Raw genomic sequence first — 21,717 nt, 5'->3', positions numbered from 1 at the left:
AAAATGGATTTTCATTTGATGCAAAACAAAATTCTAGTTTTATTTTAAAAGATTTTTCCATAATATTTGCAAAATTTGAAGTAAACGCGCCACAAAAGAGTAACTTTGATACAGTTTGAAATTTGAAACTCTTTTGTGGCGCGTTTACTTCAAATTTAGCAAATATTATGGAAAAATCTTTTAAAATAAAACTAGAATTTTGTTTTGCATCAAATGAAAATCCATTTTCGCGCCACGTAATATTCATATCAGATCTTTTGTAGCTGGAATATTTTATGCGCCACTCATTTTTGCGGCGTTTAGCGGTTTTTTATTCTTGTATCAGGAGTTTTTCAAAGTTATTTATAAATTAAATGTACGAAGTTGAATGCAATGTTCCTCTATTACACGTCAAGCTTTATAAATGGTCACCTTTGTTGCATTATCTCCCAAATGATCTAGTGTCCATCGAATGTACACTAGATTTTTTTTATTCGAAATAGATTGAAAAAAAAATTGAGATGGCCGGTAAATGAAGTCGGATTGTCCGTTGCCAGATCAAATTTAGCGTCGTAACCACTACAACTACATAAACCATTTCGGGAATAATTGTTAATTGGATTATACTTTTGTAGCTTAAAAACTTCTAAACGGCTTAACCGATTTTGATCAGTAAACATGAGTTTGAAACGTATTGACCAGTAGTATCTGATGGATCTAAGGTCAAATATGAAAATTGAAGCTATTACAGGGATTATTGAGCTTGAGAAATCGTTTTTCCCACAGGAAATAGATTTTATCATACTTATGAAGCCTATAACCTAAAAAATTCAAATTTTCCGGGATATGAGGTATACACCGTTAAATTCGTCTGGAGTACTTCTATAAACGCTAAGTTATTGACGCAATTTGTAGGTTGAAATGTTGAGTAATTGTCGAAAAACCAAAATTTTCAAAGTTTAGTTTTTCAGTTTTTTGGCTATACTGAGCCGTGTGTATGTCTGATTCTGACGGCTTAGACACCATTTGAAAGCTTAAGTCAACACTATTAATTTGATGTATTTGCGGTTCTCCTGGCTCTTCTTGATCCGAATATATATACCCCCAGAACATATGCCGTTTTGTACCTACCAAGTCCTATAGCTGGCTTATGGGTGGTCAAAAGTCACAAACTACACCGGTTCTAAATCGGCCCTGACCCCCTCTTCAAACACAGAGGAAAAATATCAAATCGGTTTAACTTTCAAACACACATACATATACAGGGTGTAACAAAAATACAGGTCATAAATTAAACCACATATTCTGGGACGACAAATAGTTCGAATGAACCTAACTTACCTTAGTACAAATATGCACACAAAAGAAGTTACAGCCCTTTGAAGTTACAAAATGAAAATCGATTTTTTTGAATATATCGAAAACCATATCGAGATTTTTTGTTGAAAATGGACATGTGGCATTCTTATGGAAGGAACATGTTAAAGAAAAATTAAAGTGAAATTTGTGCACCCCATAAAAATTTTATGGGGGTTTTGTTCCCTTAAACCTCCCCAAACTTTTGTATCCGTTCCAAATAAATTATTATTGTAGCCATTAGTTAAATTCAATATTTTTAAATCTTTTTTGCCTCGTGGTATTTTTTCGATAAGACAGTTTTTATCGAGTTGCGGCTTCTTTTTTTATATGTTTACGTAAAAATTTTATGAGGGTTTTGTTCCTTTAAACCCCCCAAATGTTTGTGTACGTTCCAATTAAACTATTACTGCGGTACCATTAGTTAAACACAGTGTTTTTAAAACTTTTTTGCCTCTTTGTATTTTTTTGATAAAGCATCTTTTATCGAGATGTGGCTTCTTTTTTAATATGGTTAAAAATATACTTAAAAATGTAACTCATAAATAAATTTTCATATTATTACCAAGTCTCCATAATCGTACTTTACCATATATAGTATTTTTACTACAAAAACGTTATTACGTAGGTCAAAATTTTTGACGTAAGAGAACTGTCAAAACATTAGAATGTGACTTTTCATTATTGCCATGTTTTTTATAAAAGTCACATTCCAATGTTTTGACAGTTCTCTTACGTCAAAAATTTTGACCTACGTAATAACGTTTTTGTAGTAAAAATACTATACAAATATGTGGTGGATTTGACAAATATTCAAATATCCCGATAAAAACTGACTTTTGGAAAAAGTACTAAGAGACAAAAAGTTTTTAAAAACTTGTGTTTAACTAATGGCGCTACAATAATAATTAAATTGCAACGTACACAAAAGTTTGGGGGGGTTTAAAGGAACCAAACCCCCATAAAATTTTTATGGGGTGTCCAAATTTGATTATCATTTTCTCTTAAAATACTACTGCCATAAGAATACCACATGTCCATTTTCAATAAAAAATCTCTAATAGTTTTCGATATATTGGAAAAAATCGATTTTCATTTTGTAACTTCAAAGGGCTGTAACTTTTTTTCCGTGCATATTTGTACTAAGGTAAGTTAGGTTCAGTCGAACTATTTTTGGTCCCAGAATATGCCATTAAATTTATGACCTGTATTTTTGTTACACCCTGTATATCCACAAACATTTTCCCTTTTTTAAATAAAAATTAAGTCACATTTCTAAGCTCTATAACTTTTTAATGGTATAACCGATTTTCAAAATTAGGCATGCGTTGGAAAGATAATGATCAGTACTGTTAGAAGCCGCAAAGGTCGGAATTAAATTTTTGAAGTTTTTGGGGGTTTTGGGGGCCAGAACGAAAAACAGACCTAAATAGGAAGGGCCGTAAAATCGACACCCTTGGACCAAAATGGATGGTTGACATATGAATGGGTGAGTCTTTTTCTGAACTTGAAGATGGGAGTTGGCACAATTTTCAATTCAGTCAGATTTAGAAAATTGAAAATTTCGTGTATATAATAGTGTCGCGTGTAGGGGGTGTATTTCTGCGCCACTGGCGAGAACTGCCGTTCTCTGGTAATTTTTTCGATATAAAACTAACAGCTTCGATAACCAATAAATCGAAAACTATTAATTTTATCAAAAAAATGTATAATGAACATTTTTTGCTTATAATTAATATTTTTACCAGCATTTGCGGTCAAAATATAATAAAAAATTTCCACCCTCGAGATGAGGTGGCAACCACCCCATGGTAAAAGCGTCTTTCGGCATCATATAGATTTTGATCTTTGGACTATCCACTACTTATTGTCAAATTTTCAAGCAAATCTATCCATTCTGTAAAAATTGCGAAGTGAAAAATTTCAGTTCCTGGACTAATTATACTTTTGGAGCTCTATAACTTCTGAACGGTTTACCTGATGCTGATCACTAAACATGAATTTGAAACGTATTGACAAGTAGTATCTGACCAGCATCCAAAATCGAGTATGATAACTGAACGTATTACAGGAATTATTGAGCTTGAAAAATTGAGCGTTTTTCCCATAAGAAATAGATTTGATTATACTTATGAAGCCTATAACTTAAAAATTCGAATTTTCCCAGATATGAGGTATACACCGTTACACGCGTCCTGAGTCCTTCTACAAACTCTCAGTTATTGGCGCAATTCGTAGGTTGAAATTTTGAGTAATTGTCGAAAAACCAAAATTTTCAAAGTTTAATTTTTCAGTTTTTTGGCTATGGCGAGCAGTGTGTATGTCTCAGATTGATCGCTTAGGCGCCACTTGAAAGCCTAACTAAACCCTATTGATTTGGTGTATTTGCGGTTTTCCTGTCTTTCCTTGAACTTAAGATATATACGCCCAAAAAAATATGCTATTTTGTATCTACCTGGTCCTCTAGCTGGCTTACGGGTAGTTATAAGTCAAAAATTAGACCGGTTCTGAATCGGCCCTCACACCTTCTTGAAACACAGAAAAAAAAATTCAGATCGGTGTAACTTTTCCACACACATACATACATACATACATACATACATACATACCCACAAACATTTTCCATTTTTTAAATAAAAATTGAGTCATATTTCTGAGCTCGATAACTTCTGAATGGTATAACCGATTTTCAAAATTAAACATGCGTTGGAAAGGTAATGATCTGTGCTATCAGAAGCCGTAAAGGTCGGGCTTAAATTTTTGAAATTTTTGGGAGTTTTGGGGACGAGAACGAAAAACAGGCTTTAAATGGGAAGGGCCGTAAAATCCACACCCTTGGACCAAAATGGAGAGGTAACATATGGATGGACGAGTCTTTTCCTAAACTTTAAGATGGGATTTAGCCCAATTTTCAATTCAGTCAGGTTTAGAAAATCGAAAATTTCGTGTATATATAGTGTCGCTTGTAGGGGTGTTGTGCGCCACTGGTGAGAACTGTCGTTCTCTGTGGATGGCGCACGAAAATCGTGTTTTTTTTTTCAATTTCTGATCTATAACTCCAAAGCTTTTAACTTTACACCAAAAACACCCAAACAAAAATTCACCGTAATTAAATTCTGCATAGAGACGTGTTTTTCCCGATTTACTTCGATGAAAATTTTCCCAGGAAAATGCCGGTTTTTCCAACAAAATCTTTAATTTTCAACTAAAATTTTAGGTAAGTAATTTTTATCAATAATTAAATACCTTCGTAGCATAAAAGCCCTTTTCGGATAGACTATAATTCCAAAAGCCGATGGAAATTGAATGAACAGTTTAGCAACAATTGAATTGTTAATTAATAATTTTCCATAGCTATAATAACCACAATAATTACGATACATAAGAAAAGCTATGATTTTTGTATAAAAAGACAATGTACCTATCTAATGTACTTTACAAAATTGAAATTGGACTATTTAAGCCGCTTTAAAATTATAAACAATGTTTTGGCTTATAAACAAATAGAATATCTCAGGAAATATTAAATTAAATTAAATCACGAAAACGGTATTGGAAAAAAAGCGGAGGGACACTTCTTTTAAAAGAAAAAACGTTTAATTGTGATAAGTGGTTGGTTACTGAGATACAACCGGTTAAATTTGACCGGCATTTACGGCAAACATATAAAAAATAGGATCATAATTTTCAAACCATCACCTTTTTATTTTTATCCTCTTTCTTCACACCAATTTTCATATCTTTAAAATAATCATAACATATATTATTATAATAAAAACTATTGATGCTACGAGTGAAAATTGACAAAAATAGCAAAATTCCAATCAAAAATCAGGTTGGAGAAAATGTAATCTCAAAGTTCAAAATGGGTATACGTTAAAAAAATGCATTTTCATCTAACTAACGCATTATTAAGCATTATTAAATGTCAGACTTGTTTTTGTTTTGTTATAATAGATTAATTTATTTATAAGAAGTGAAAACTACATATTTTTTCCAGTTGTAGACTTTTTTTAGATAAACTTACTACAAGTGTACCTTTTAACGTTGAAAATACAAATATTCTCATTTGAAAGCTGTATAATTATTTAAACAATCTTTATTTAAACAAATTAAAAATTTCTGTTATAATAAATAAATTAATTTATTATAACAAAACAAAAGAAATTTTGACATTTAATAATGAGTTAGTTAGATGGCTCTACTCGAGTTATCTACTTGGAAACAAAAAAAAAAAGAATGAAGAAAATTGCTCCATGGGAAGCCGAGAAAATACATTTTTTAACGTATACCGATTTTGAACTTTGAGATTACATTTTCTTCAACCTAATTTTTGATTGGAATTTTGCTATTTTTGGCAATTTTCACTCGTAAAATCGATAGTTTTTATTATAATAATATATGTTATGAGTATTGTAAAAATATGAAAATTGGTGTGGAGAAAGAGGACCAAAATAAAAAGGTGATGGTTTGAAAATTATGATCCTATTGTTTATATCTTTGCCGTAAATGCCGGTAAATTTTGACCGGTTGTATCTCAGGAACCACTCATCACAATTAAACGTTTTTTCTTTTAAAAGAAGCGTCCTGCTGCTTTTTTCCGACACATTTTACATAATTTCATTTAATATTTAATATTTCCCGGGATATTCTATTCGTTTATAAGGCAAAAAATTGTTTATAATTTTAAAGTATTCCTGAGGTCGCTTAAATAGTCCAATTTCAATTCTGTAAAGTACATTAGATATGTATAGTGTCTTTTTATACAAAAATCATAGTTATTCCTTGTATCATAATTATTGTGGTTATTATAGCGACCGTGAATTTTTAATTAACAATTAGATTGTTGCTAACCTGTTCATTCAATTTCCATCGGCTTCTGGAATTATAATCTATACGAAAAGAGCTTTTATATTACCAAGTTATTTAATTATTGATGAACAATTACTTATCTAAAATTTTAGTTGAAAATTAAAGATTTTGTTGGAAAAACCCATATTTTCCGGAAAAAATTTTCGTCGAAGTAAATCGGAAAAAACACGTCTCTATGCAGAATTTAATTACGGTGAATTTCTATCTGGGTGTTTTTGGTGTAAAGTTAAAATCTTTGGAGTTATAGAGCAAAAATTGAAAAAAAAACAACACGATTTTCGGGCGCCATTTTGTTTATTAAAAAAGTATTACTGGTAAATAACTTTTCCCAAAAAATGGCCTATTCTCCGATAATCTGCCAGACTACTTGTGGATGTGCGTTCGAGACCACGACCCGGTGAACAGAAAAATAAAAAGGCTAACTCAGCAATATAGAATTCTAAGAAACTACGTCTTAGACTGGAATAAGCTGGTGTCTGATCGGCCTATGGGGGAGCAGTACGGCAAGGGATAGGCTCAGTGATACTTCTTCATAGATCCCTACCAGAAGGGGGTTTAGTGTTGGTAAGTTTTGGTTCGGTTAATTATATCTCAGGAAGTAAACAGTTCCGACGAGAAAGATGGATATAACCAGATTCAACATCAATTTAAATTATGAGAAACTCTAAGAAAATCCGCACTACATTTTGTTGGGTGTGTCAAGTAGCTCGACAGAACTGTTGCCGGTCACACGCCCCGATAAAGCCCAGGTTAGCTCATAGAAATAGGATTATGCCTCGGAACTGAAATGATTACATTACCACGACCGACGCACAGTGGTTCCAAATACTGAAAACGTGGTCATGAGGCGAAAAAAGTCCCTATCTAGGGATTTTCAAGTTTACAGTTGTTTTCTCATACTATCGTAATACGCAGGTATAAAGATCAGACTGGATGTATTTTGGTTCATAACTCAGGAACAAGTGAGCCATGTCCGAGGTTATTTTGGTCGGCAGAGAAAGTGAAAAAGAACGCGTATATTGAAAACGCTGTAGAACGTTGTGTAGTTTATCAATTTTATTACTGTAAAGCAGATTCTTCTTTTTTAAGTATGTAGTAATGTAAGATGTAAGTTAACTTAAGAATTAGTAACAATAAATGCCTTAAATTTGTTAATCCATAAACAGTGAAAATATAGGTACTTGAAATAATCAAAATGTTGTAAAGATACATTCACAAAGTACAAAATTCTGTATAATTCTGCGATTAATGTTTATTAATCTTAAAATATATAGTAAGGTGATACAGAATCGCTTTGGTTTAGCTGCTTATAACTGCCTATGCATTGCTGGCAGTTGTTTGAATGCAAAAGTGTGAAATGACGCATATTACGTGATTCTGGCGTTTGTTGAGTATGTAAGGGCGGTTGTACATAAGTAATGGGTTCTGAATATTATACTTCATAAAGAAAATGTATTTTTAATCAGCAATTTCAAAAGTCCCTTATAATATAAAATATTAAACAAATATGCGATTAAAATAAAATTTTCGAAATTCTTTCGGCCATATTGGATCCGGCATTTTGTTTTAAAAAAGTAATGTTAGATTTGTAATAAGCGACCTTAAACTACAAAATTTTACAAAAAAATTTGTGTTTTGATTGATATTTTCAATTCTTTTCCGCCATGTTGGATCCGCCATTTTGTTTTTCAGAAAAAATTATGTCAGATTCGTAATCAGCTATGCCAAAAACCCCTGAGAACGAAAGTAATTCCGAAGTGTATAAACAATATAGGCTTTATGTTCATGACCACGTTTTCGGCATTTGGAACCACAGTGCGACGCTATAAGAGGACAATGAATTTATGAAAACGAAAAATATACTTCGCATCGGTACTTGGAACTTAAAGTCTCTAAACACAAGAGGGCAGAATATTACGAAAGAGCTTGTAGGACGAAATATACACATATGTGCACTACAAGAGACGAAGAAAAAAGAAAACGGTCAAATTATGCTTGATGACACTCTGATAGTGGTGTTATGAAAATGTGTGTTATGTACTCAGTAATTGCTTATCCAACTTCAACTCCAATCCAACTTCAATTTTGAAATGAGCATATTAACCATATCTTCATTACATAAAAGCACATAACAAATATTTTCTAAACATGATTAAAAAGTAATACTTTTTGTTTAAATTTAGCTAACTAAAACCATCAACAAAACTATCCAAATTTACTATTTAGTGTAGGAAACAAAGGTTGAACCTTGCAAAATGGACACAAGTCCGGTTTTATTTTTTTTCTGGTATATCAAGGGGTGCTTATTATAAGACTAACTTTTTCTGAAAAAATTTTGCCCCGGAACCTCCCTTTTCATCCCTTTAAAGGGGGTAATTTGTAGTTTTTGCGAAACGTTGCCCTTCCTGTAACTTTTACAAAAAATTTCTTTTATAGAAATATGAAGAGGACTATATTTTCTACGATCTATTTCCGACACCATCTCTCTATCATCCACGGTTTAGCGGGGGTGGCGCCCTAAAGTTGACAAGTTTTTAAAAAAGATGTTTTTAAAAAAAATATATTTTTCCCTAACTGTAACGGAGATTAAGAAGAAATCCTGCGGCAATTATTCACAAATAATTGGCTGATTTTTTGGTATAGGTTTCACTTAAGGGTAATTGCCCTTTTTTTAATTACAGGGTGTTACATTTTAAAAAACGTCTTTTTATACCATCTGAACCGTTTATGCTAGAGTAAAAAGACTTTCAGTGATTACCCATGTACTGGTACTATTTACAAATTTGTATAATGCACCCCCCATTTTCCCCGGAACCACCCAAAAAAAAAGAAGAATTAATAAATAAATTGATTTTCTTGGAATCCTTTACACACAATGCCCTTTATTAATATGCTTCATATATCATTTTGTGCACGTTATTATTACCCATGCATGGACACCAAAAGCAATTTCCTAGTGCAACCCCTGTAGCAAAAAAAAATAAACAAAATGGGGGGTTGAATTTTTTTTTTGTTTTTTGCTTTTTGATCCATATGGGCATATGCTTCATCAATAGTGCTTTTCAAAAATATATATGGTTACTCCAACATCTCTGCGAAAACCACCCCTATCCTTGAAAATATACTGCAGAAACTACCCCTATCCCTTGGCGAGCATGTTTTTACGATTTTCTCATTACCTATGTATTCTTTTTAAACAAAACTTATACAAGGTTAAAGACCACTATTTACTCTAAAAATTATGTCCTATTCATTTTTTCGTATAAGCAACCGTTACGGCACAGTGGCGCCGTAAACCTCATATATGCTTTGGCGGGCTCCAGTTTTTGTTTTTTTTTTCGTCATCTGTTCGTTTTATTGATAAAGTATTTATGCAAAATAAAACAACACAGTGTAACCTACAAATTATGACTTATGCACATTTTACATTCTTTGCTCCCCAAAGCCACAGTGGTGGCCCAAAATAACTTTTTGCATATTTTCGCCACCTACATGCATTTTATTGCATTAATGCTACCTTAACAGCACAATATTTACCCTTAGGTGGTCGCTACGCAGTGGCGGATCCAGGGAGGGGTGATGGGGGTGATCACCTCCCCCCCTCTCAAACCAAGTGATATTATATTCAAAGATTATAAAAATATTCATTTATTTTTATAGTAATTTAACCAATTGGCACCCTCCTCTTAACGATGCTGGATCCGCCACTGTCGCTAAAGCATAAAAAGTCATTCTTATAAAAATAATATTAATATAATATAAGTATTTCTGTAAAAATAAATGAATATTTTTTAATCTTCAAATATAATATCTTTTGGTTTGAGAGGGGTGGGGGTGATCGCCCCCATCACCCCTCCCTGGATCCGCCACTGCTTAACGACCACTTAGGGGTGAATATTGTGCTATTAAGGTAGCATTAACGCAATAAAATGCGTGTAGGTGGCGAAAATATGAAAAAATTTATTTTGGGCCACCACTGTAGCTTTGGGGAGCAAAGAATGTAAAACGTGCATAGGTCATGATTTGTAGGTTACACTGTGTTGTTTTATTTTACATAAGTACTTTATCAATAAAACAAACAGATGACGAAAAAATAAACAAAAACTGGAGCCCGTCAAAGCATATATGAGGTTTACGGCGCCACTGTGCCGTAACGGTTGCTTAAACGAAAAAAATGAATACGACCTAATTTTTAGAGTAAATAGTGGTCTTTAACCTTGTATAAATTTTGTTTAAAAAAAATGAATAGGTAATGAGAAAATCGTAAAAACATGCTGGATAAGGTATAGGGGTAGTTTCTGCAGTATATTTTCAAGGATAGGGGTGGTTTGCGCAGGGATGTTGCAATAACCATATATATTTTTGAAAAGAACTATTGATGAAGCATATGCCCATATGGATCAAAAAGCAAAAAACAAAAAAAAATTTTCAACCCCCCATTTTATTTATTGTTTTTGGCTGAGGAGTTGCACTAGGAAATCGCTTTTAGTGTCCATGCATGGGTAATAATAACTTGCACAAAATGATATATGAAGAATATTAATGAAGGGCATTGTGTGTGAAGGATTCCAAGAAAATCACTTTATTTATTAATTCTCCTTTTTTTGGGTGGTTCCGGGGAAAAAATGGGGGTGCATTATACAAATTTGTAAATAACACCAGTACATGGGTAATCGCTGAAAGTCTTTTTACTCTAGCATAAACGGTTCAGATGGTATAAAAAGGGGTTTTTTAAAATGTAACACCCTGTAATTAAAAAAAGGGCAATTACCCTTAAGTGAAACCTATACCAAAAAATCAACCATCTATTTGTGAATAATTTCCGCAGAATTTCTTTTTAATTTCCGTTACAGTTAGGGAAAAATATATTTTTTTTAAAAACATCTTTTTTAAAAACTTGTCATCTTTGGGGCGCAACCCTTGCTAAACGGTGGAGGATAGAGAGATGCTGTCGGAAATAGATCGTAGAAAATATAGTCCTCTTCATATTTCTATAAAAGAAATTTTTTGTAAAAGTTACAGGAAGGGCAACGTTTCGCAAAAACTACAAATTACCCCCTTTAAAGGGATGAAAAGGGAGGTTCCGGGGCAAAATTTTTTCAGAAAAAGTTAGTCTTATAATAAGCACCCCTTGATATGCCAGAAAAAAAATAAAACCGGACTTGTGTCCATTTTGCAAGGTTCAACCTCTGTTTCCTACACTAATTATTATCTATTTTAAATAACATCGTATATAATTATAGTAAAACTACTATGACAGCTCTACTACTACTCTATTTAACAATGTAAAGTGTAAAGTAACTTAAAAACGAGTTTCATATCTTTCTTATTTCACTGTCAAGGTCATGTTTATTCATGTGGTACAAAGTATCCTGCGTTATGCTCATCCAACTGGTAAATAACATGATGATACATTTCTTACCGATTACATAACAAAGGAGTAACACTTCATTTTCTGATGCTTGATGTCGATTAGATCGGAATATTTATTTTAGATTTGGTTTATATTTGACTTACTTTACTTAATTGAGAATAACGAAAAAAAAAACAGTAAAAAAAATAGTTATTTATGAAACAGTTCGTGAAGTATGCTTTTTGCGAACGCACGCGATTTTTAGAGCATGAGCGACAACGGAGCGAGTAAGCGAGTGCTATACATCGCGTAAGTTCGCAAAAAGTACTTCACGCACAATTTCATACAATATTTTATCTACGATAAACAAATAAAAAAACTGTAACTCTTCGTCACTGGAATTCATTTCTATTCTACAATTTTTAGAACTTTGACATTTAAAAATCCTAACTACTTTCAAACCACAAAACTGTCAAAAGTTTTGTTGTAAGTCATTGCTCATATTGTCATTACCATGACAACGCGAAAGTTAAGGATATTTCATTATCTGAAAGTGTGCCAAAAAACCCATTGAAAGTGTGCGAAAAAGTAAATCCCATTTAAAATACATTGTTACTTCACGCACACTTTAAACCCTTCACGCACTGCTATCTATAATGACAGTTTTCACAAACTAAAAACTTATACATAATAATAATAATAATAATAATAATAATAACCTGTGGGAGTTTTTTGTCAGTTCTTCTATCAGGCGCGGCCCCCTGCGAATGGGGGATGCTTTCTGGGTATTCGTAGCGCCAGTACCCAGAGAGTAGCAGGGATACTTGCCGTGGAACAAAAACTGACACCTGGCAGTAGGTATAAAATGCACACCCATGAGAATGGAGAATAATAATTTATGTTTAGGATCGCTGCCTGGGGATCGCCAGGGCACGTCTGGAGCCGGCGCTGGACGTGACAGCATGCGGGACGTCGGTGGCAGGGTGTTGAGGAGGCGGGCCCCTGTCATACAATCAGCTACAGCCCAACAACAACAACAACCACAAGCGAGCCAAACAACAGCAAGAGCTCCACCCGCTGAAGGTGCTGCGCTGGAACATCAGCCGGCGCTCACTCAAGCGGGACGACCGAGGCAGCGCATGAAATGGACTGTGTCCATTAACGAAAGCATTTTGCGCTCCTATTATAAGGTGACAAACTTCGGTCAAGAAACGATCGGCTACAGACAACAGCTGTATGCCGAATTTTGCAGGGAGTACCCAGATATTCAAGTATCGGAGCAAAGAGTATCAGATCAATACCGGGTAATCATAAGAAACAACCTTATCCCAGAAGCTAGACGCAATACGATCAAAAGCGAAGTCGAACGGGAGATTAACAACCAAGGGCTAGTTTTAGATCAAGTCCCTAATGAAATCCTTGATGAGCAGATCCCTGAGATTCCCATACCAGAAACTCAACCTGACAATACACAGCAGGAAAACAACGAGTTGCGCGATAGTCTAGCAAACGAAATGGCGCGTGCCGTACAAGAGTTTAATGGAACAAATCCACTTAGCAGACCACCGCTACCACGAATAAACTCTTGTAAGAAACTAGGTGCGCTGTTACAAATTGTGAACACTGAAGTCCTACCCAATTATGTCGTAGAAGCCCACACATTGGAATATCTGCATATGCTAATCTACTGTGCAGCAACAGCAATTGCTAATGTAATGGGCGTTAAGATCAGAACACGACGGGGTACTAATAACGGAAGGACTGGTAACAGAACTGCACCCTGGGAAAAAAGACTTCTCGGAAAAATTGAATTACTGCGTAGGGATATTGGTCAAGTTACAGAATATGTAAGAGGTGTAACAAGTAGAAAGGTCATTAAGAGAGCTGAAGAAATAATGCGGAGCACTGCAAGACACTCGAGATACGATCCAGAAAATAACACAGCCCAACAGTGCCTGGATACATTAAAACAAAAACTCTCCGTCTATTCAGGACGATTAAGAAGGTATAAAGTTAGTAACAACCGAAAATGTGACAATGCACTTTTTGGGAACTCTGAGAAGGCGTTCTACCGAAAACTCAATTCCACCGTAGAAAGTGTCGACAAGTCTTACCCAAGCCAAGAAGAAATTCATGAGTTTTGGGGAAATCAACTTTCCACACCAGCTGTTTTTAACAACAATGCTGGCTGGATAGAAGATACGACGCACAACTGTCACCACTACGTCACTGCTAACTACGAACCATTCACGACTGAAGAAGTCTCAAATGTCATCAAAGAGCTTCATAACTGGAAATCTCCTGGACCAGACGGAGTCCAGAACTTCTGGCTTAAAAAGTTTTGGAGTATTCATGAGTGCTTATCAACATTAATTAATCATGTTATTTCTAATCCGCAGGAATTACCATCATTTCTAACTCAGGGAACTACTTATTTAATACCCAAGGATCAAAATAACACCCAAGATCCATCCAAGTACCGCCCAATTACTTGTCTTCCAACTTTGTATAAATTGGTCACATCCTGTGTAACCCGGCGTATCTACCAACATTGTGCTCTAAACAATATCATAGAGCCTCAACAGAAAGGATGCGCTAAGGGTTCCATGGGTTGCAAAGAACAGCTTATCATCGACTCAGTCATTTCTAACCAGGCATTCACTAAAAAAAGGAACCTTTTTACTGCTTTTATTGACTATAAAAAGGCCTTTGATTCAGTACCGCATGAATGGCTAATAGATATATTGAAAATATACAAAGTCGATGATAACATAGTGACCTTTTTAAGGCATATAATGAGAGATTGGAAGACTAAAATTCACCTCCAAATACCTGGTGAAAACAATATCGAAACAGAAAATATCGCAATCAACCGGGGCCTATTTCAAGGAGACTCGTTGAGTCCATTGTGGTTCTGTTTAGCTTTGAACCCCCTTTCCCAGCTATTAAACTCCACTGACTCAGGTTTTAGCATTAAAAGCAATAATAGTGTGGTAGCGAAGCTCAATCATCTGTTGTATATGGATGATTTGAAATTAATGGCTTCCACTCGAGAACACCTAGAAGAGATGCTAAAAACTGTAGAAACATTCTCTAATGATATTAGTATGCAGTTCGGTCTAGACAAGTGCCGTGTTTTGAATATAGTCAGAGGAAAGGTACAGCCCGGTGGATTCGATATGCAAAATGGCCAGAACATCGAGGCCATGGGCGACAACGATATGTACAAATATCTTGGAGTAAAGCAGGCGCGGAAAATTGACCATAAGCAAATGAAAACTGAGATAACTACTGAGTTTATAAGAAGGGTAAAACAGCTGCTTCGTTCACAGCTTAACAGTAAAAATTTGTTTAAGGCACTAAACACCTACGCTTGTTCCGCGCTTAGCTATTCATTTGGTATTGTTAAGTGGACAAAAACGGATATAGAAAATCTTCAGCGAAAAGTACGAACACACCTCACAAAGGCACAAAAACACCACCCTAAAAGTGCAGTAGAACGAACGACATTACCCCGGTATTTAGGAGGAAGAGGGCTTATGGATATAGGTGAGCAATTAGATAAACAAATTGCTAATTTAAGAACTTATTTTCAGATGCAGGCTGAGACATCTACTCTACACCGCGCCATTTGCGCAGTAGATGACACAACACCGATCAAACTGAGGGAACCAGAAATGCGCTTAAACCACCTTACTAAGGACGAAAAACTGCGCGCCTGGATGGGTAAACCTCTGCACGGGCGACATCCCAATGAGGTCAGCCAAGACTATGTCGACAATACAGCGTCGAACTATTGGTTGACATCAGGAAAGATGTTCCCTGAAACGGAGGGTTCATTACTGGCCATTCAGGATCAGGTTATACCAACCAGAAATTACCTGAAATATATCGTCAAAGACCCTCAGGTTCAAAACGACAGATGCCGATATGGATGTCAAGCCCAAGAAACCATCCAACATATTACAGGGGGCTGCCAAGCATTTGCTGCAACTGAATATAAGGAACGGCATGACGCAGTGGGAAAAATCCTTCATCAAGAGATAGCTAACAAGTTGGGACTTCTCCAAACGGACCATCTCCCATATTATCAATACGTTCCTGAGAGTATGCTTGAGGATGGCAACTACAAGCTATACTGGGACCGCAGTGTGCTCACAGACCAAACAGTGGCACATAATAGACCAGATCTCGTACTAGTTAATAAATTAACAAGACAAACAACACTAATTGATGTGGCGATACCTAACAACAATAATCTACGTAGTAAATTTACTGAAAAGATCGCCAAGTATAGAGATCTGGAAATTCAAATACGGAGACAATGGAGAATGCAAAGTACCCAGACGATACCTATTGTTATATCTACTACTGGAGTCATTCCGAAGACCCTCCTCGAAAGCATAAAAAAGCTGGGTCTCAATGAACATCTTTATAAGACCATGCAGAAAGCTGTACTACTTGCGACGGCCAGAAGTGTACGAAAATTTTTGGGAGATACACCTGCATTCCAAGTCACCTAGGGCTCGATAACACGGAAAGAGTCCCACCAGAGCTCAATCCTTTTGATACCGTAGGTATCTGGGATGAGTCAATTTTCCCCTTAGAGGGAGTGTGAGCCGTATGGCTAAATCTGGATAATAATAAAAAACCTCACAAAAGCACAAAAACACCACCCTAAAAGTGCAGTAGAACGTACGACATTACCCCGGTATTTAGGAGGAAGAGGACTTATGGATATAGGTGAGCAATTAGATAAACAAATTGCTAATTTAAGAACTTATTTTCAGATGCAGGCTGAGACATCTACTCTACATCGCGCTATCTGCGCAGTAGATGACACAACACCGATCAAACTGAGGGAAGCAGAACTGCGCATAAACCACCTTACTAAGGACGAAAAAGTGCGCGCCTGGATGGGTAAACCTTTGCACGGGCGACATCCCAATGAGGTCAGCCAAGATTATGTCGACAATATAGCGTCGAACTACTGGTTGACATCAGGAAAGATGTTCCCTGAAACGGAGGGTTCATTACTGGCCATTCAGGATCAGGTTATACCAACCAGAAACTACCTGAAATATATCATCAAAGACCCTCAGGTTCAAAACGACAGATGCCGATATGGATGTCAAGCCCAAGAAACCATCCAACATCTTACAGGGAGCTGCCAGGCATTTGCTGCAACTGAATACAAGGAACGGCATGACGCAGTGGGAAAAATCCTTCATCAAGAGATAGCTATCAAGCTGGGACTTCTCCAAACGGACCATCTCCCGTATTATCAATACGTCCCTGAGAGTATGCTTGAGGATGGCAACTACAAGCTATACTGGGACCGCACTGTGCTCACAGATCAAACAGTGGCACATAATAGACCAGATCTCGTACTAGTTAATAAATTAACAAGACAAACAACACTAATTGATGTGGCGATACCTAACAACAATAATCTACGTAGTAAATTCACTGAAAAGATCGCCAAGTACAGAGATCTGGAAATTCAAATACGAAGGCAATGGAGAATGCAAAGTACCCAGACGATACCTATTGTTATATCTACTACTGGAGTCATTCCGAAGAACCTCCTCGAAAGCATAAAAAGGCTGGGTCTAAATGAACATCTTTACAAGACCATGCAGAAAGCTGTACTACTCGCAACGGCCAGATGTGTACGAAAATTTTTGGGAGATACACCTGCATACCAAGTCACCTAGGGCTCGATAACACGGAAAGAGTCCCACCAGAGCTCAATCCTTTTGATACCGTAGGTATCTGGGATGAGTCAATTTTCCCCTTAGAGGGAGTGTGAGCCGTATGGCTAAATCTGGATAATAATAATAATAATAATAATAATAATAATAATAACCTGTGGGAGTTTTATGTCAGTTCTTCTATCAGGCGCGGCCCCCTGCGAATGGGGGATGCTTTCTGGGTATTCGTAGCGCCAATACCCAGAGAGTAGCAGGAATACTTGCCGTGGAACAAAAACTGACACCTGGCAGTAGGTATAAAATGCACACCCATGAGAATGGAGACTAATAGTTTATGTTTAGGGCCGCTGCCTGGGGATCGCCAGGGCACGTCTGGAGCCGACGCTGGACGTGACAGCATGCGGGACGTCGGTGGCAGGGTGTTGAGGAGGCGGGCCCCTGTCACACAAACAGCTACAGCCCAACAACAAGAACAACAACCACAAGCGAGCCAAACAACAGCAAGAGCTCCACTCGCTGAAGGTGCTGCGCCGGAACATCAGCCGGCGCTCACTCAAGCGGGACGACCGAGGCAGCGCATGAAATGGACTGTGTCCATTAACGAAAGCATTTTGCGCTTCTATTATAAGGTGACAAACCTCGGTCAAGAAACGATCGGCTACAGACAACAGCTGTATGCCGAATTTTGCAGGGAGTACCCAGATATTCAAGTATCGGAGCAAAGAGTATCAGATCAATACCGGGTAATCGTAAGAAACAACCTTATCCCAGAGACTAGACGCAATACGATCAAAAGCGAAGTCGAACGGGAGATTAATAACCAAGAGCTAGTTTTAGATCAAGTCCCTAATGAAATCCTTGATGAGCAGATTCCTGAGATTCCCATATCAGAAACTCAACCTGACAATACACAGCAGGAAAACAACGAGTTGCGCGATAGTCTAGAGAACGAAATGGCTCGTGCCGTACAAGAGTTTAATGGAACAAATCCACTTAGCAGACCACCGCTACCACGAATAAACTCTTGTAAGAAACTAGGTGCCCTGTTACAAATTGTGAATACTGAAGTCCTACCCAATTATGTCGTAGAAGCCCACACATTGGAATATCTGCATATGCTAATCTACTGTGCAGCTACAGCAATTGCCAATGTAATGGGCGTTAAGATCAGAACACGATGGGGTACTAATAACGGAAGGACTGGTAACAGAATTGCACCCTGGGAAAAAAGACTTCTCGGAAAAATTGAATTACTGCGTAGGGATATTGGTCAAGTCACAGAATATATAAGAGGTGTTACAAGTAGAAAAGTCATTAAAAGAGCTGAAGAAATAATGCGGAGCACTGCAAGACACTCGAGATACGATCCAGAAAACAACACAGCCCAACAGTGTCTGGATACATTAAAACAAAAACTCTCCGTCTACTCAGGACGATTAAGAAGGTATAAAGTTAGTAACAACCGAAAATGTGACAATGCACTTTTTGAGAACTCTGAGAAGGCGTTCTACCGAAAACTCAATTCCACCGTAGAAAGTGTCGACAAGTCTTACCCAAGCCAAGAAGAAATTCATGAGTTTTGGGGAAATCAACTTTCCACACCAGCTGCTTTTAACAACAATGCTGGCTGGATAGAAGATACGACGCACAACTGTCACCACTACGTCACTGCTAACTACGAACCATTCACGACTGAAGAAGTCTCAAATGTCATCAAAGAGCTTCATAACTGGAAATCTCCTGGACCAGACGGAGTTCAGAACTTCTGGCTTAAAAAGTTTTGGAGTATTCATGAGTGCTTATCAACATTAATTAATCATGTTATTTCTAATCCGCAGGAATTACCATCATTTCTAACTCAGGGAACTACTTATTTAATATCCAAGGATCAAAATAACACCCAAGATCCATCCAAGTACCGCCCAATTACTTGTCTTCCAACTTTGTATAAATTGGTCACATCCTGTGTAACCCGGCGTATCTACCAACACTGTGCTCTAAACAATATCATAGAGCCTCAACAGAAAGGATGCGCTAAGGGTTCCATGGGCTGCAAAGAACAGCTTATCATCGACTCAGTAATTTCTAACCAGGCATTCACTAAAAAAAGGAACCTTTTTACTGCTTTTATTGACTATAAAAAGGCCTTTGATTCAGTACCGCATGAATGGCTAATAGATATATTGAAAATATACAAAGTCGATGATAACATAGTGACCTTTTTAAGGCATATAATGAGAGATTGGAAGACTAAAATTCACCTCCAAATACCTGGTGAAAACAATATCGAAACCGAAAATATCGCAATCAACCGGGGCCTATTTCAAGGAGACTCGTTGAGTCCATTGTGGTTCTGTTTAGCTTTGAACCCCCTTTCCCAGCTATTAAACTCCACTGACTCAGGTTTTAGCATTAAAAGCAATAATACTGTGCTAGCGAAGCTCAATCATCTGTTGTATATGGATGATTTGAAATTAATGGCTTCCACTCGAGAACACCTAGAAGAGATGCTAAAAATTGTAGAAACATTTTCTAATGATATTAGTATGCAGTTCGGTCTAGACAAGTGCCGTGTTTTGAATATAGTCAGAGGAAAGGTACAGCCCGGTGGATTCGATATGCAAAATGGCCAGAACATCGAGGCCATGGGCGACAACGATATGTACAAATATCTTGGAGTAAAGCAGGCGCGGAAAATTGACCATAAGCAAATGAAAACTGAGATCACTACTGAGTTTATAAGAAGGGTAAAACAGCTGCTTAGGTCACAGCTTAACAGTAAAAATTTGTTTAAGGCACTAAACACCTACGCTTGTTCCGCGCTTAGCTATTCATTTGGTATTGTTAAGTGGACAAAAACGGATATAGAAAATCTTCAGCGAAAAGTACGAACACACCTCACAAAGGCACAAAAACACCACCCTAAAAGTGCAGTAGAACGAACGACATTACCCCGGTATTTAGGAGGAAGAGGACTTATGGATATAGGTGAGCAATTAGATAAACAAATTGCTAATTTAAGAACTTATTTTCAGATGCAGGCTGAGACATCTACTCTACATCGCGCTATCTGCGCAGTAGATGACACAACACCGATCAAACTGAGGGAAGCAGAACTGCGCATAAACCACCTTACTAAGGACGAAAAAGTGCGCGCCTGGATGGGTAAACCTTTGCACGGGCGACATCCCAATGAGGTCAGCCAAGATTATGTCGACAATATAGCGTCGAACTACTGGTTGACATCAGGAAAGATGTTCCCTGAAACGGAGGGTTCATTACTGGCCATTCAGGATCAGGTTATACCAACCAGAAACTACCTGAAATATATCATCAAAGACCCTCAGGTTCAAAACGACAGATGCCGATATGGATGTCAAGCCCAAGAAACCATCCAACATCTTACAGGGAGCTGCCAGGCATTTGCTGCAACTGAATACAAGGAACGGCATGACGCAGTGGGAAAAATCCTTCATCAAGAGTTAGCTATCAAGCTGGGACTTCTCCAAACGGACCATCTCCCGTATTATCAATACGTCCCTGAGAGTATGCTTGAGGATGGCAACTACAAGCTATACTGGGACCGCACTGTGCTCACAGACCAAACAGTGGCACATAATAGACCAGATCTCGTACTAGTTAATAAATTAACAAGACAAACAACACTAATTGATGTGGCGATACCTAACAACAATAATCTACGCAGTAAATTCACTGAAAAGATCGCCAAGTACAGAGATCTAGAAATTCAAATACGAAGGCAATGGAGAATGCAAAGTACCCAGACGATACCTATTGTTATGTCTACTACTGGAGTCATTCCGAAGAACCTCCTCGAAAGCATAAAAAGGCTGGGTCTAAATGAACATCTCTACAAGACCATGCAGAAAGCTGTACTACTCGCAACGGCCAGATGTGTACGAAAATTTTTGGGAGATACACCTGCATACCAAGTCACCTAGGGCTCGACAACACGGAAAGAGTCCCACCAGAGCTCAATCCTTTTGATACCGTAGGTATCTGGGATGAGTCAATTTTCCCCTTAGAGGGAGTGTGAGCCGTATGGCTAAATCTGGATAATAATAATGGATACTTACTTATTCTGGATACTTTATTCATCCTTACAGATTATTTACATAATATAGGACATGTCAAAATAATGTTGTTCTGAAGCTATTTTCTTGTGGCATTTTTATAATCAAGTATATTCAAATGGGAAATAAGCCACAATTTTACCTAAAAATGATTTTATTAACGTTTCGACGCCCAAGTCGGGTGTCGTTGTCAAAATATAAAATAATACTAAATAAACAACAATGTTGTTGCTTAGTAAAAAATTCTTCTAATAATTTATTTAATCTGACTCATTTATATCGGCAATTCAGACACGTATTATACATTTCAAAGTAGACGACTTTAAAATGATATTGCCAATATTGATGA

The sequence above is a fragment of the Diabrotica virgifera genome, chromosome 5 (assembly GCF_917563875.1).
Source record: "Diabrotica virgifera virgifera chromosome 5, PGI_DIABVI_V3a".
In the NCBI taxonomy this organism is placed as follows: domain Eukaryota; kingdom Metazoa; phylum Arthropoda; class Insecta; order Coleoptera; family Chrysomelidae; genus Diabrotica; species Diabrotica virgifera.
This window is presented reverse-complemented; position numbering follows the sequence as displayed.